Source organism: Triticum dicoccoides, chromosome 7A, assembly GCF_002162155.2.
Source record: "Triticum dicoccoides isolate Atlit2015 ecotype Zavitan chromosome 7A, WEW_v2.0, whole genome shotgun sequence".
NCBI lineage: Eukaryota > Viridiplantae > Streptophyta > Magnoliopsida > Poales > Poaceae > Triticum > Triticum dicoccoides.
This window is the reverse complement of record NC_041392.1, coordinates 42,346,470-42,364,666: the sequence shown is the minus strand read 5'-3', so window position 1 is coordinate 42,364,666 and position 18,197 is coordinate 42,346,470.

The window sequence follows — 18,197 nt, the reverse complement described above, 5'->3', positions numbered from 1 at the left end:
GTCTCATGTTGCAGATATGTTCCTTCCGACGAGTAAGAGTACGGTACATGGTTATGGTCTACACTCAACCTGCCGATGGTGTTGATGGGACTCCACACCCGATTATTTGTTTCCGCTAAGACTTATAAGGTATATATCAGTTTTACATTATTTATACATGTGATTGCACTTTGATATATACATTGATGTACTGTGTGTGCCAGCATACTGATCCAGGGATGGCACAGATACACAGAGACTTGACCGTCTGAGGTCGGGTCGCTACAGATATGGTATCAGAGCACATGTTGACTGTAGGACGTGACCCTAGAAATCGGAAAGCCCCTAGGACAGGAAATATCTAAAACTTTATTTTCAAAAGAATCTATTACTTCTCATCTTTTCTGATTTTATCAAATAACATCCCGTACTTCAAATAGTTAGAATATACCCCTTTCCCTTTTGACCACACAGAGGATCAACTAAAGCCGCTCCAAGAAGGACAAGATATCGGACAACCGATGACCATTTCGGAGTAAAGAGGATTTCACCATGCATTAGAAGAGTTGAAGCTACAACAGTTGAAGACTCCGAAGACTTGAAGAATCTGAATATTTATTTGACTTTTAGAAGACCAAACCAATGTTATATACTTACGTTAGATGCGGCGATTTGTGAGCTGTCATTTGTTTGATGTTTTTCCGACAGCCACAAAATAAAACTCATTTCTTCAAAACTATTGTTTGTATTGTGTGTATTCCTCTCCACCTCTCTCTTATCTCACCCTAAAACCCTTGGACCCAGTAGATGATGAATGAAGTTGGACTGGTATTCTCTGGACCAAAAACCCAGCCGGAGGCAGAACTATGGATTCAGAACATGGAGAACCACTTTGGGAGCAATTTAGTTTCAAGGAAGAATGAAGTATCGTATGCTCTTCAGTGCTTTGAAGGAAGTGCTGCAACATGGTGGCAGATGCATCAAGCTATACAGGGATGGAATGGAGCAAGGACTTGGGAAGAATTCAAGAAGACTCTGACAAGATCTCGTCTCATCCGGAAGCACCATGATACCCCAAGAAATAAACTTTGTGCCTGCAAGATTTTTGGAGAAATAGGACACACCCAGGAGGAACACAAGGATGAATGCCCTCATTGTGAGGAGAAACACCCAGTTGAGGAATGCCCAACTAGTCAGGTGACTTGTTTCTCGTGTGAAGGAACCACCCACTACCCAGCTCAGTGTCACATTTACCCCACGGTGCAACAAACTATTCAGAAGCAGGAAGAAGGAATGAAAGAAGCCCTCCGAGAAGTTATGAAAGAACCTGTGATTAAGGGAAGTGTTGAAGACCTTGATGGAGAAAGCCTCAACAGATTTTTCTCCAATGCCTGTTATTCATGTGGAGAAGAAGGACATTTTTCACAGTATTGCACCAAGGAAAGAAAAGAGTATCTGGGATACTTCCCGACAGAAGTAGTGGAGTTTGATCCACAGGGAATAGAATGTTTGATCAGAACGAAGAAAACCAGGAAGAGAAAACAACGACACCCTCAGAACAACCCAATTTCTGCAAAGAGGGACAAGCGTCATATTACATGTTTTGAATGTAAGGACGTCGGGCATTATGCCAATGATTGTCTCGAAAGGAAGCAAGGAACTCAAGGATCAGGCACCATCACCAAGAAGCCTCGAGACATGCCGGAAGTTATTTGTTTTCATTGCAAGGAAGCAGGACATTTTGCTAGGTATTGTTCAAATCATGAGAAAGTTGGAGCTGAGTAGTGGAGATGTTGATATCAGTAATAAGGGTAGTATGGAAAACACTTTTCATGAGAATGCGGGGTTGAGTTATATAATAGATTACTCAGAGATTGTAATAATTCATGACTCAATAAAGTTGATATGTCATATGCTGAAAGGTTTTAAGGAGTTGTTATGTTTTATCTTGGAAATTAATATTCTGGGTGAACATGGAAGAAAATGAGTTGTGATGCATAAACTGGATGTTGGAAATTGAGTTTGAAGTTTTGTTTGGATGATATGAATGTGTACCCAAGGAGATATGTACCTTATTCTGAGCACCATTTTTGTTTTACAACCGCAGATGACGACCCTTTATGAGTCTTTCCTCAAGGGACCGGAAATGATCATGACCCTGACAAGTGATCATGATTACCAAAAAATCCTGAAGGACATGATGAAGCATATTCACCTTGAAGGAGATGCAGTCTACAAAGGATACCCCTTCATGCAAAAGGGAGTGGAACTTTGGTATGTGGAGGTACACCTCCACCCTATGAAAGGAGTTTTCCCAAAGACGATGGGGCAGTACTTTTTCATCTCACGTGTACCACAAGCAACTTTCTTCGACGCTGTTCGTGAAGCAGCCATGGAAGCCATACGCCAGATCGGGGAAATACTTGAAGCAAGACTCCGTTATACTCACGAATACCTAAGAGAAGTGCATGCAGAGATGATGGAACTAGATTATTGACTCTAGTGCAAGTGGGAGACTGAAGAAAATATGCCCTAGAGGCAATAATAAAGTTATTATTTATTTCCTTATATCATGATAAATGTTTATTATTCATGCTAGAATTGTATTAACCGGAAACTTAGTATATGTGTGAATACATAGACAAACAGAGTGTCACTAGTACGCCTCTACTTGACTAGCTCATTGAATCAAAGATGGTTAAGTTTCCTAGCAAATAGACATGAGTTGTCATTTGATTAACGGGATCACATCATTAGAGAATGATGTGATTGACTTGAACCATTCCGTTAGCTTAGCACGATGATCGTTTAGTTTGTTGCTACTGCTTTCTTCATGACTTATACATGTTCCTATGACTATGAGATTATGCAACTCCCGAATACCGTAGGAACACTTTGTGTGCTACCAAATGTCACAACCTAATTGGGTGATTATAAAGGTGCTCTACAGGTGTCTCCGGTGGTACTTGTTGAGTTGGCATAGATCGAGATTAGGATTTGTCACTCCGATTGTCGGAGAGGTATCTCTGGGCCCTCTCGGTAATGCGCATCACCAGAAGCCTTGCAAGCAATGCAACTAATGAGTTAGTTGCGGGATGATGTATTACAGAACGAGTAAAGAGACTTGGCATAATAGACCTCTTTTGTTTTTGTAAATATGATTAGTTCATCATTCCTGATTCAGCCTATTATGAATAAACATGTTTGCAATGACAACTAGAGATCATAGTTACTTGTGCCATGCTTGATTAGCTATGAGTTATAATGGTTTACCTTGCGTGCCAACATGCTATTGAAATGGTTATGATGATATATGATAGGGTGGTATCCTCCTATGAATGATTTAAGTGACTTGACTTGGCGCATGTTCACGCATGTAGTTGAAACAAAATCAACATAGCCTTCATGATATTTATGTTCATGGTGGATTATATCCTAATCATGCTTGCATTCAGTGTTGATTAATTTTAATACATGTTCATGACTGTTGTCGCTCTCTAGCTGGTCGCTTCCCAGTCTTTTGCTAGCCTTCACCTGTACTAAGCGGGAATACTGCTTGTGCATCCAATCCCTTAAACCCCAATGTTATTCCACATGAGTCCACTATACCTACCTATATATGGTATCTACCTGCCATTCCAAGTAAATTTGTATGTGCCAAACTCTAAACCTTCAAATAAATATCCTGTTTTGTATGCTCGAATAGCTCATGTATCAACTAGGGCTCTCTGTATCTTCCATGTTAGGCGGGTTATTCGCAAGAGGAGTGGACTCCGCTCCTCACTCACGAGATAAATGGCTGGTCACCGGGATGCCCAGTCCCATGCTTTATGCAAAGTAAATCAAAATAATTGCAAAAAAACTCCCCCTGGGACTCTTGTTAGTTGGAGGCACTCGTTGTTTCAAGCAAGCCATGGATTGATGCTTGTTGGTGGAAGGGGGAGTATAAACTTTACCATTCTGTTTGGGAACCGCCTATAATGTGTGTAGCATGGAAGATATCGCCATCTCTTGGTTGTTATGTTGACAATGAAAGTATACCGCTCAAAATATTATTCACTTATGTTTCAAAACCGAGCTCTGGCACCTCTACAAATCCCTGCTTCCCTCTGTGAAGGGCCTATCTATTTACTTTCATGCTGAGTCGTCATCCTCTTATTAAAAAGCACCAGTTGGAGAGCACCACTGTCATTTGCATTCATTACTATTAGTTTACATTGAGTATGACTTGACTGGATCTCTTTTACCATGAATTACAATGTCTAGTAAGTCCTTGGTCTTTAAAGGTGCTCTGCTTTTATGTTTTGCGGTCTCAAAAAGGGCCAGCGAGATACCACCTTGTTATATCATATTATGATTGTTTTGAGAAAGTGTTGTCATTCGAGATTTATTATTATTGCTCGCTAGTTGATTATGCCATTGATATGAGTAAACTTGAGACCTAAGCGTTATTGTGGATGTGGTTAGTTATAATCTTTGCTGAAAACTTGAATGTCGGCTTTACATATTTACAACAACAAGAGCAAACAGAGTTTGTAAAAGTTTTTGTTTATCACTTTCAGTTTGTCAACTGAATTGCTTGAGGACAAGCAAAGGTTTAAGCTTGGGGGAGTTGATACGTCTCCATCGTATCTACTTTTCCAAACACTTTTGCCCTTGTTTTGGACTCTTACTTGCATGATTTGAATGGAACTAACCCGGACTGACGTTGTTTTCAGCAGAATTACCATGGTGTTATTTATGTGCAGAAACAAACGTTCTCGGCATGACCTGAAACTTCACGGAGCAACTTTTTGGAAAATATAAAAAATAGCTGCAAAAGATGAAGCCAGGGAGCCCACCACCTGTCCACGAGGGTGGGGGGCGCGCCTGCCCCCCTAGGGCGTGCCCCCTACCTGGTGGGCCCCCTGGTGCCTCTCCGACTCCAACTCCAACTCTATATATTGTGTTTCGGGGAGAAAAAAAATCAAAGAGAAGAATTCATCGCATTTTACGATATGGAGCCGCCGCCAAGCCCTAAAACCTCTCGGGAGGGCTGATCTGGAGTCCGTTCGGGGCTCCAGAGAGGGGAATCCATCGCCATCATCATCATCAACTATCCTCCACCACCAATTTCATGATGCTCACCGCCGTGCGTGAGTAATTCCATTGTAGGCTTGCTGGACGGTGATGGGTTCGATGGGATCTATCATGTAATCGAATTAGTTTTGTTAGGGTTTGATCCCTAGTATCCACTATGTTCTGAGATTGATGTTGCTATGACTTTGCTATGCTTAATGCTTGTCACTAGGGCCCGAGTGGCATGATTTCACATCTGAACCTATTATGTTTTCATCAATATATGAGTGTTCTTGATCCTATCTTGCAAGTCTATAGTCACCTATTATGGGTTATGATCCGTTAACCCCAAAGTGACAATAATCGGGATACTTACCGGTGATGACCTGTGACGTCCCCGATTCGATCGTACACTAATCATACACGCAAACGTGTGCGATCAAGATCAGGGACTCACGGGAAGATATTACAACACAACTCTACAAATAAAAATAATCATACAAGCATCATATTACAAGCCTGGGGCCTCGAAGGCTCGAATACATGAGCTCGGTCATAGACGAGTCAACGGAAGCAACAATATCTGAGCTTAGACATAAGTTAAACAAGTTTGCCATAAGAAGGCTAGCACAAACTGGGATACAAATCGAAAGAGGCGCATGCCTCCTGCCTGGGATCCTCCTAATCTACTCCTGGTCGTCGTCAGCGGCCTGCACGTAGTAGTAGGCACCTCCAGTGTAGTAGGAGTCATCGTCGATGGTGTCTTCTGGCTCCTGGACTCCATCGTCTGGTCACAGCAAATGGGTATAGAAAGGGGGAAAAGGGGGAACAAAGCAACCTGAGTACTCATCCAAAGTACTCGCAAGCAAGGAGCTACACTACATATGTATGCATTGGTATCAAATGGAATAAGGCTATCATATGTGGACTGAACTGCAGAATGCCGGAATAAGAGGGGGATAGCTAGTCCTATCAAACACTACGCTTCTGGCCACATCCATCTTGTAGCATGAAGAAGAGAGCAGAAGGTAAGTTCACCAAGTAACATCGCATAGCATAATCCTAACCAATGATCCTCCCCTCATCGCCCTGTGAGAAAGCGACCACCGGTTGTATGTGGCACTTGGAAGGGTGTGTTTTATTAAGTATCCGGTTCTAGTTGTCATAAGGTCAAGGTACAACTCCAAGTCGTCCTGTTACCCAAGATCACGTCTATTCGAATAGATTAACTTCCCTGCAGGGGTGCACCACATAACCCAACACGCTCGATCCCATTTGGCCGGACACACTTTTCCTGGGTCATGCCCGGCCTCGGAAGATCAACACGTCCCAGCCCTACCTAGGCACAACAGAGAGGTCAGCACGCCGGTCTAAATCCTATGGCGCAGGGGTCTGGGCCCATCGCCCATTGCACACCTGCACATGCGAGGGCGGCCGGAAGCAGAACTAGCCCCCTTAATACAAGAGCAGGCTTATGTTCCAATCCGGCGCGCGCCGCTCAGTCGCTGACGTCACGAAGGCTTTGGCTGATACCACGACGTCGAGTGCCCATAACTGTCCCCGCGTAGATGGTTAGTGCGTATAGGCCAGTGGCCAGACTCAGATCAAATACCAAGATCTCGTTAAACGTGTTAAGTATACGCGAACGCCGACCAGGGCTAGGCCCACCTCTCTCCTAGGTGGTCTCAACCTGCCCTGTCACTCCGCCACAAAGTAATAGTCGGGGCCCGTCGGGAACCCAGGCCCACCTTTACCGGGATGGAGCCACCTGCCCCTTCAGCCCCCAACTCCGAACAGTACCACAGGTAATGTGACAGTGTAAAGTATATAGTATATGCCCGTGATCACCTCCTGAAGTGATCACGGCCCAGTAGTATAGCATGGAAGACGGATAAGAGTGTAGGGCCACTGATGTAACACTAGCATCCTATACTAAGCATTAGGATTGCAGGTAAAGGTAACAACAGTAGTAGCAAGGACAGGCTATGCATCAGAATAGGATTAACGGCAAGCAGTAACATGCTACACTACTCTAATGCAAGCAGTAGAAAGAGAGTAGGCGATATCTGGTGATCAAGGGGGGGCTTGCCTTGTTGCTCTGGCAAGAGAGAGGGGTCGTCAACACCGTAGTCGAACTGGGGTCGCCGGTAGTGGTCTCGAAGTCTACCGGAAAGAAGTAACGGAGGGGAACACAATAAATAACAGAGCAATCAAAGCATCACGAAGCATAACATGGCAATATGCGGTGCTAGGGGTGCCTTAACACGGTATGAGGTGATACTGGTGAAGGGGGAAACATCCGGGAAAATATCCCCGGTGTTTCGCGTTTTCGGACAAATGAACTAGAGGGGGAAAGTTGCGTGTTCGCTATTCTAGGGATGCGCGGCGGACAAACGGGTTGCGTATCCGGATTTGTCTCGTCGTTCTGAGCAACTTTCATGTATAAAACTTTTTCATCCGAGTTACGATTTATTTTCTATGATTTATCAAAGTTTTAATGAATTTCAAGAATTATATAAATTCGAAATAAAATGGGTAAAATGCTACGGGTACACAGAGGGTGTACCCAGAAGTTCACCTATGAGGCTGACTGGTGGGGTCAAGTTGACTAGTCAATGAGCCTGCTGGGACCCACATGTCATACACTGAATGTCTAAGATTATTTAAATTAACCTAATTAAGTTTAATTAGGAAGCGGGCCCGACCTGTCAGTGACTCAGTTTATTAATTGATTAATCTTAATCTAAACTAAACGCTATAGTGTTCGGGTCCCACGTGTCAGTTAATGGGTGTAACATCCCAAATTTCCAATTTGGAATGTTATACAATAGATCATCAATGCATATCATAAATTATTTGCTTTTGGTTTTGATCCTAGAAATTCTACGCAACTCAAGGACCCACGGAGAGAGTTGGGGATTTCGTTATTTTCATATTTGAGTTTTCTCAAATTTTGAGAATAGGATCATTTGATTTTAATTATTTTATCATCAATTATTTCTATTATAAAAATATGAGAGAGGGAATAAAATGACTTTCCGAAAATAAATAAATATTGAGGATTTAATAATAAAATCAAATAAGATTTTATTTCAGAGTTTTTCATTATTTTATTTGAATTTAGGAAAAATGCACATTTTTCAAAGTTGCATTTAGGCCCCCAATAAATGTTCACCTTGTGCGGCTTGATTTTAGAAGCCCGGGAAAATTTATTTCGGGATTTTTGGAGTCCGTTTAGTATTTCTTTTTATGTTTCTTCTGCGCGTAATTATTAAAAAAACGCACCGACCTATGGGCCGTGTCCGACCGGGACTCCGGCCCGACTAGCCTTTATAAGCCGGCCCACCCCAGGCCGAAACCCTAGCCCCGAGTTGCCCCAGCCCCGCCCGAGCCACCGCCGCCGCCTCGCCGACCCGCCGCCCGAGGTCCACCTCGAAATCCGTGCTGCCGTTTTTTTCGAAAAACCGTTCGATTTTTCCGTCGGTTTTTTTAGTTTCGGTTTTTTTAAATAGATCAGTTTTTCCAATTTATTTATTTAGCGAGCGTTCGTCCGTTCGTTCGTTCTAGCGAATGTTCGTCGTTTTTCTTTTTCTCGGATTAAATCCACGATTTTTCTGATCGCGATTTCTCATCCGATTTTCGTTTTAGTATAACTTTTCGCTCGTTTATCGGAATCAGGCGATTCAAGCGCCTGGAGTTTCGTCTTGAAACCCTCTATCCGTTTAACCAACTTAAACAAGTTTTTGCTACTGTAATAATTGCCCTAGATCCAGATTAGTAGAACGAAGTTGTTTCTTTCGCCGTTTGACTTTCGTTGCTTCGTTTGATTTGATTCTTTTTGCCAACCGGAGTTCTTAAGTTGAACTTTCTGGTTAGATCTCTTATTTGAGTTTTACCTGTGCATTAGATGAGTGCCTATTCTATGCTTGTTTGTTTGTCTATGATAGAATACCCGGAGTGCGCCGCCTGTTACTTCGAATCTCTAGGTTTCGCGGATCATCAGCAAGGCAAGTAACACTTTGATCATACCTTTCCAACTACCCAGTTTTATTGCATTAGATCGATCCTCACACATTGCATGATTAGGATCTAATTAAATTGTGGGATGGGAAGTAGTTGAGGTAGTACCTATTACCTATTTTATTATCAAACCTTTGGGAGTTACTTCTACGTTTGCCATTATGCCATGCTATGCTAGTAGACATGGATTGGGTGAGTGATATCCATGACAGATGTGAGTTTATTAATTATTGGTTTATCTAAGGTGGCAACTTAAATACACATCTGGGTGGATTGAGGTACCTGGGTATTCCAGGATTGCCTGTTTCTTTTTGGACCGCCACCCAGGCTCATAGGGATCATGAGATTATTCATACTAGAAACTTCCGTGTGCAGCCACAAGCCATTATGGGCTCTGGCGTAGTTGATTAAGTCGTGCGAACTCATACAGGGTAGACTAGCAGATGTAGGGGAAAGTAGGTGTAACGGTCTATCCATCGTAAGGTGCTAGCGCTTCTGAAAGACTATGTCTCGGTCATCCGTCTTCTCAAACACCATGTAGTGCAAGAAACCAAACAGAGGAGATCGAGTCTTGTGGGGAAAAGTGCGCAAACCTCTGCAGAGTGTAATAAACTAATCATGATTAGTCGTGTCCCCGGTTATGGATTTTTTGAGTATCTAGTACTTGGATTATCATGTGAATCTCAACATGTTACTCTCTAAATTAATTTTGTTGGGTTTTGTTTAATGATGATGCATAATTGGGATTGAGGATGCTGTCAACCATTCTCAATGTTTAACAACTACCATGATAGTAAATAAAATTTATTCCTTTGTAGTAGGGAAAAATTGGCTTTATGCAAAACTGTAACCATAGAGCTGTCCACCAGCCAAATATGCATATAGTATAGCTGTTTCATTCCATTACTCTCTATGTGTTACCTTGCCAGCATATTCCATGTGCTAACCCGTTTCGGGCTGCAACGTTAATGTTGCAGACTTTTCAGACAATGACTAAGGAGTTTTTAGGTCGTGGTTCTATACTCAATGATGCCATTGGAGTTGATGGACTCACTTATCTTCCAAGCCTTCCACTGTTATCGTTATTAGATGGCCTTAAGTCATGCTTATTGTAATAAGTTCTCTTTTGAGACACTCGATGTAATAAGTGTGTGATTGCTACTCTGTTATAAATCCTCCGAGTACTGTGTGGTGTCAGCATTACTGATCCAGGGATGACACCGGAGGACAGAGATCAGACCGTTTGAGGTCTGGTCGCTACAGAGATGGTATCAGAGCACACACTGACAGTAGGACACGACCACTAAGCTAAAGACCTAGATCACTATTCACCCTCTTCTCTTCTGACCTCTCATCTTTTCTACTCTTTAGGATGGCGGATGCAAGGAACAAGTTCACGCAACCGGATGAAGATACACCCTTTGGACGTCACTTGAAGGAAGTCATGAGATACCTGAACATAGGAGTACCCAGCTTCACCGGAACCTACAACGCCACTTTACCTGAAGAAGAGCGCTGGATGATTCAAGTTCAAGTTCCATGAAGGATGTTCATGCCAGTCACTGAGCCCATAGAGTTTTCTTTTGATGCACCAACTTGGAGTCTAGGAAAGAGCATGGCAGCTCACATCGCCATGGGACGCATTGGAGAAGTCTACCGCAATGATCTCAAGGATACTATCTACCAGATTTGTGGGTGCCGAGATGAGCACTGGGAGAGGATCAGCACCAGAAAGGATAGATCAACTGCAACTTTTATCCAGGAATTAAACTAGCACATTCGACGACAGGAGAACCAGATGTGCGCTGACATGATAGACCTGAAGAAGGCAAGGACAAGAAATAAAGGAACTAGAGGAAGAACTCAAGGCTACACATGAAGATTATGAAGAGGAAATTGAAGTACTAGTGGATAAGAATGCCAACCTAACAATGAAGATTGGAATATTTATGGGAGGCCCTACATCAGTAGATGAAGACGAAGAACCCAAGGAGATTCGCCCGGAAGACTACATCATCATTGACGACACCGACTCGGACCCAGATGATAGCGATGATGACTATGTTGATGAAGCCGGAGCAGATATCATGGAGTCTGCAACCGAAGAATATTTCTAGTAGACCACCTCATCAGTAGTAGTAATCCACCATGTAAATATAGTAGCCCGAGCACTTTTGCGATAGTTAGATCGATTGTATGCCCTTGTTTGATTGAACGAAGTGAATTGTTTGCTTTTGCCTCATGTGCATATGGGTAGTGTTTTCTCTTTAGACCCCCTCTATTCTTACATCTCATCTTTTCTGAACCCTCAGATGCCTCCGAGACGTGACCCCGGATTTACCTTTCCACCGGAGCTCACCCACTGAATGATGAGTTGAGCATGCAGTTGGTGGTAGCAACCTTCAACAACTACTAGGAGTTGGTAGACTGTGCTCTTATGATTGAAGGCAAGCAGCAGCAAATTGAGAATCGCAAGAGGAAGTATGGACAAGGGATGTACAATTCAGGAGCTCAGCAGAAGCCATATTTTACCCCTAGACCGGGAGGACATTTTCAGCATACCCATGGAGGAGGTAGCTCGCACAATCACAATGGCACCAAGAATGGTAATGGGAATGGAGGAAGCAATGGCCAGAATCACACCAACCCATCAACCCCAGCCAAGAAGGACCTGAGCCAAGTCACTTGCTTTAAGTGTCAGAAGACCGGACATTATGCCAATGAATGTCCTGAAGGCCAGAATGGCAATGGAAGTTTTGGGAAGAAGCCGAACCCTTTCAACAGGGGACAGGTGAACCACGTTAACGTGGAGGAGGTTGAAGAGCAGCTGGATGCCGTAATCGGTAAGTTTTTGGTTAAGTCATTTACTGCACTCGTTCTTTTTGATACTGGTGCATCGCATTCATACATATCAAGGGGATTTGTGGATAAGTATAACCTTCCCACTAAGGTTCTTAGAACACCTATGCTAGTAAGCTCACCGGGAGCGGAGTATATGGCCAGTCAAGGATGTTTTCAAGTGCCATTGAGTATAGGTAGGCATGTGTTTCCCTCGGATTTAATCATTTTGGAATCACAAGGATTGGATGTAATTCTAGGTATGGATTGGCTGTCGATGTATGGAGGAAACATTGATTGCGCCAGTAAGTCAATTCTTCTTACCACCCTAGAAGGAAGAAGGATCAACTATGTATCCCGACATGTGCCAAAAGGGACTCAAGTAAATTGTTTAACAGGAGTTGTGCAGGAGGAAGTACCAGTGGTAAGGGATTTCCCTGATGTATTTCCAGAAGAGTTGCCAAGCATGCCACCGGATAGAGATATTGAGTTTTTGATTGAGCTTTTGCCAGGCACAGGGCCAATATCTAAGAGACCATATAGAATACCTGCAAAGGATTTGGTGGAAATTAAGAAGCAGATTAAAGAGTTACTGGATAAGGGATATATTTGCCCAAGTTCTTCGCCTTGGGGATCGCCAGTACTTCTAGTGGAGAAGAAGGATGGATCGTTAAGGATGGTTGTGGATTATCGAGGATTGAATGAAGTAACGATCAAGAACAAGTACCCACTACCAATGATCAATGATCTGTTTGATCGATTGCAAGGAGCTAAGGTATTTTCCAAGATCGGTCTACGATCAGGATACCACCAGTTGAAGATTCGAGAACAGGATATTCCTAAGACAGCTTTTACAACCAGGTATGGGTTGTACGAGTATACCGTTATGTCATTTGGTCTGACTAACGCACCTGCATATTTTATGAACATGATGAACAAAGTGTTTATGGAGTTCTTGGATAAGTTCGTCATGGTGTTCATTGATGATATCCTGGTTTACTCGAAAAATGAAGAGGAGCATAAGGAGCATTTGTGTTTGGTACTTGGTACTAGTAGAAAACAGAGCTTTGGTCCAGGCCGGGTCAGCCCATTAGTCTCCATTCAGTCCAGAACTAGGACCAATGTGGGCATTGGTCCCGGTTCGTGAGCCCAGGGGGCCGGCCGGGCCACGTGGGCCATTGGTCCCGGTTCATCTTGACCTTTTTGTCCCGGTTGGCGGGATGAACCGGGATCAATGGGCCTCACTCCTGGCCCACCACCATTGGTCCCGGTTGGTGGCTTGAACTGGGACCAAAGGCTCCCCTTTAGTCCTGGCTCATGTCACCAACCGGGACCAATGAGGTGCCTATATATACCCCTCGCTCACGAGCAGAGCACCCCAGTGCTCTGTTTTTCTCTGGCCGAGGGGGAGAGGGCTTGGTGGTGCTCTAGCTCACCTCCTATGCACACAAGGTGTTCGATGGAATGCCCGAGCCACACTACTTAAGCTTTCTCCTCTCCAAGCTCGACCTCCAAGCTCCATTTTCCATAATATTTGTCTAGGTTTAGCGGTACGTCATGCCCCGTCCCCGTCTTCACCACCGTCGATCACCTGCGCCGAGCTCATCGCCGGCACCACCATGGTGAGCCTCTTGTTTTATCTTCTTTCTGAAAGGAAAAATATTCTTACTTGTATGTTTACATAAATACTTGTATTATTTTCTTACTTTTATTATTGCATCTTATATAGTGCGATGGTTTTGGTATCCGCCCCCGTCGGCCCTCGTCCTGTCTATGATTCGGATGTGGTATATATATTATCTTTATAACTATTGGTTCATTTATTGTTTATGAAAATTATGCCGACCAACGTGACATAGATTTTATTTATGTAGGATGTATGTGAATCGGAAATGCCAACCGACCCTATTGTCCAGAGGTTAAATTTAGTTGAAGAAGAAAACAATTTGTTGAAGGAAAAAATAAAAAAATTGAGGAGGAGAAGATGATATTGGAGTTGCATGTTGCAAATGTCGTCGATGATCACAAGATCAAGATGGATGCAATGCACTTGAAGATTAGAAAGATTAGAAAATATGCCATTCATACCGAGGCTTGGTATCATTATGCCGTTGGATCAATTGTTACCTTGGTTGCGATTATGATCGCATTTGTTTTCGCATTGAAATGTTTTACATAGTTGCAATGTATGGTTTAATTAATTAGATGCTCTGGAGAGCTATATGTTGTTAGATGAGAACTATGTATGCACTTTGGTTTTCATGTGATGATGAACTTCTATTAATTTGGACACTTAATTATATATAATGCACGCAGATGAACCGATAATGAATGTATGGTGACAAACACACCCGCGAGTACATTAAGGGCGTGCATGAGTTTCTCGATGCGGCTGAGGCAAACAAGCAGAATGGTTTTATGTGTTGTCCATGCACTGAATGTGGGAATACGAGGTCTTACTCTAACCGGAAAATCCTTCACTCCCACCTGCTTTACAAGGGTTTCATGCCACACTATAATGTTTGGACGAGGCACGGAGAAATAGGGGTTATGATGGAAGACGGCGAAGAAGAAGAGTACAATGACAACTATGTGCCCCCTGAATACGGTGATGCTGCAACGGGGGGAGCTGGTGAAGATCAAGAGGAACCAAACGATGTGCCCAATGATGCTGCAATGGGTGAAGCTGCTGAAGATCAAGAGGAACCAGATGATGTGCCCGATGATGATGATCTCCGCCGGGTCATTGTCGATGCAAGGACGCAATGCAAAAGTCAAAAGGAGAAGCTGAAGTTCGATCGCATGTTAGAGGATCACAAAAAAGGGTTATACCCCAATTGCGAACATGGCAACACAAAGCTCGATACCGTACTGGAATTGCTGCAGTGGAAGGCAGAGAATGCTGTGGCTGACAAAGGATTTGAGAAGCTATTGAAAATATTGAAGAAGAAGCTTCCAAAGGATAACGAATTGCCCGACAGTACATACGCAGCAAAGAAGGTCGTATGCCCTCTAGGATTGGAGGTGGAGAAGATACATGCATGCCCTAATGACTGCATCGTCTACCGTGGTGCATACAAGGATCTGAACGCATGCCCGGTATGCGGTGCATTGTGGTATAAGATCAGACGAGATGGCCCTGGTGATGTTGAGGGCGAGCCCCCCAGGAAGAGGGTTCCTGCGAAGGTGATGTGGTATGCTCCTATAATACCACGGTTGAAACGTCTGTTCAGAAATGAAGAGCATGCCAAGTTGATGTGATGGCACAGTGAGAACCAAAAGAAAGATGGGAAGTTGAGAGCACCCACTGACGGCTCGCAGTGGAGAAAAATTCCGAGAAAGTACTGGGATGAGTTTGCAAAGGACCCAAGGAATGTATGGTTTGCTTTAAGCGCGGATGGCATTAATCCTTTCAGGGAGCAGAGCAGCAATCACAGCACCTGGCCCGTGACTCTATGTATGTATAACCTTCCTCCTTGGATGTGCATGAAGCGGAAGTTCATTATGATGCCGGTTCTCATCCAAGGCCCTAAGCAACCCGACAATGAAATTGATGTGTACCTAAGGACATTAATTGAAGAACTTTTACAGCTGTGGAATGGAAATGGTGTACGTACATGGGATGAGCACAGACAGGAGGAATTTAACCTTAAGCCATTGCTGTTCGTGACCATCAACGATTGGCCCGCTCTCAGTAACCTTTCAGGACAGACAAACAAAGGATACCATGCATGCATGCACTGTTTAGATGACACTGAAAGTATATACCCGGAGAAATGCAGGAAGAATGTGTACCTGGGCCATCATCGATTTCTTCTGACCAACATTCAATGTCGAAAGAAAGGCAAGCATTTCAAAGGCGAGGCAGATCACCGGAAGAAGCCCATCATGCGCACCAGTGATCACGTGCTTGCTATGGTCAATGATTTACACCACGTAATCTTTGGAAAGGGTCCCGGTGGACTAGCTGTTCCGAATGACGCTGAGGGACACGCACCCATGTGGAAGAAGAAATCTATATTTTGGGAGGTCCGCTCCTCAATCAACGTGATGCACGTGACGAAGAACCTTTGCGTGAACCTGCTAGGCTTCTTGGGCGTGTATGGGAAGACAAAAGATACACCTGAGGCATGGGAGGACCTGCAACGTTTGCACAAAAAAGACGGCATGCCTCCGAAGCAGTATAAAGGTCCTGCCAGCTACGCTCTTACGAAAGAAGAGAAAGAAATCTTCTTTGAATGCCTTCTCAGTATGAAGGTCACGACTGGCTTCTCGTCGAATATAAAGGGAATAGTAAATATGCCAGAGAAAAAGTTTCAGAACCTAAAGTCTCATGACTGCCACGTGATTATGACGCAACTGCTTCCGGTTGCATTGAGGGGGCTTCTACCGGAAAACGTCTGATTAGCCATTGTGAAGCTATGTGCAATCCTCAATGCAATCTCTCAGAAGGTGATCGATCCAGAAATCGTACCAAGGCTAAGGAGTGATGTGGCGCAATGTCTTGTCAGTTTCGAGCTGGTGTTCCCACCATCCTTCTTCAATATCATGACACACGTCCTAGTTCATCTAGTCGACGAGATTGTCATCCTAGGGCCCGTATTTCTACACAATATGTTCCCCTTTGAGAGGTTCATGGGAGTCCTAAAGAAATATGTCCGTAACCGCGCTAGGCAGGAAGGAAGAATCTCCATGGGCCATCAAACAGAGGATGTTATCAGGTTTTGTGTTAACTTCATTCCTGGCCTTAAGAAGATAGGTCTCCCTAAATCGCGGTATGAGGGGAGACTGACTGGAAAAGGCACTCTTGGAAGAGACTCAATAATATGCAGGGACGGATATTCTTGGTCTCAAGCAAACTACACAGTTCTACAGAACTCTACCTTGGTGACCCCGTATGTCGATGAACACAAGAACAGTCTGTGCTCCAAACACCTGGAGCAGTGCGACGACTGGATTACATGTGAACACATCAGGACTTTCAGCAGTTGGTTGGAAACACGTATCAGAGGTGACAACACTGTTTGTGATGAGTTGTACTTGTTGTCCAGGGGACCATCTTTGACAGTATTGACTTACAAAGGATACGAGATAAATGGGAATACATTTTACACGATCGCCCAAGATCAAAAGAGCACCAACCAAAACAGCGGTGTCCACTTTGATGCAGCAACCGAGAGCGGAAAGGACACATATTATGGTTACATAGTGGACATATGGGAACTTGACTATGGATCTGATTTTAAGGTCCCTTTGTTTAAGTGCAAATGGGTCAATCTGTTAGGCGGTGGGGTACAGGTAGACCCATAGTACGGAATGACAATAGTGGATCTGAAAAATCTTGGGTACACTGACGAACCGTTCGTCCTAGCCAATGATGTGGCACAGGTTATCTATGTGAAGGACATGTCTAAAAAACCGAGAAAGAGAAAAGATAAGGAAGTGAATACATCATATGATGAGCCAAAGCGCCACATAGTTCTTTCAGGAAAAAGGGACATCCTGGGAGTGGACGGCAAGACAGACATGTCTGAAGATTATGAATAGTTTCATGAAATTCCTCCCTTCAATGTCACGGCTGACCCAAGAATCCTGATAAACAATGAAGATTATCCATGGTTACGGCGCAATAAGCAAATGAAACAAGCGAAGAAAAAGTGAAGACTTTCTCTCGCAACTATTATGATGATACCATGCCAACTTTGTAACACACGAACATGCTACCATTGTCCGTTTTGTACATGCACATGCTATGTGGGTGAAATTATGATACCATGCCAACTTTCAACTTTTTCAGAGTTCATTTGAAATGCTTTCATGTCTTATGGTTCGGCCCTCGTAATACCATGACCATTAGTCCCTAGCCCATGCCAACTTTCTAAAACTAATGGCACTAACAGAAAGTTTATAATTTTGCTCCTCGCCCCGGGCCCATGACCATTAGTCCCGGTTTGTGCCACAAACCGGGACTAAAGGGTTGGTCCTCATTGCGGGCAGAGTTTAGTCCCACCTCGCCAACCGAAGGGGGCTCACACCGGTTTATAAGCCCTTCCCTCTCCACAAACCGGGACTAAAGGGTTGGTCCTCATTGCGGGCAGAGTTTAGTCCCACCTCGCCAACCGAAGGGGGCTCACACCGGTTTATAAGCCCTTCCCTCTCTGCCTTGTTGAGCTCCTCTCAAAGTGAAAATAGATGCCCTAATAGAGAAAAGTTTAACCTAAATTCATATTGAATTTCTATGAAATTCATAGAAATTTACTAGGAATTTAGGTTGAATTTTCTCTATAAGCGCATCTATTCTC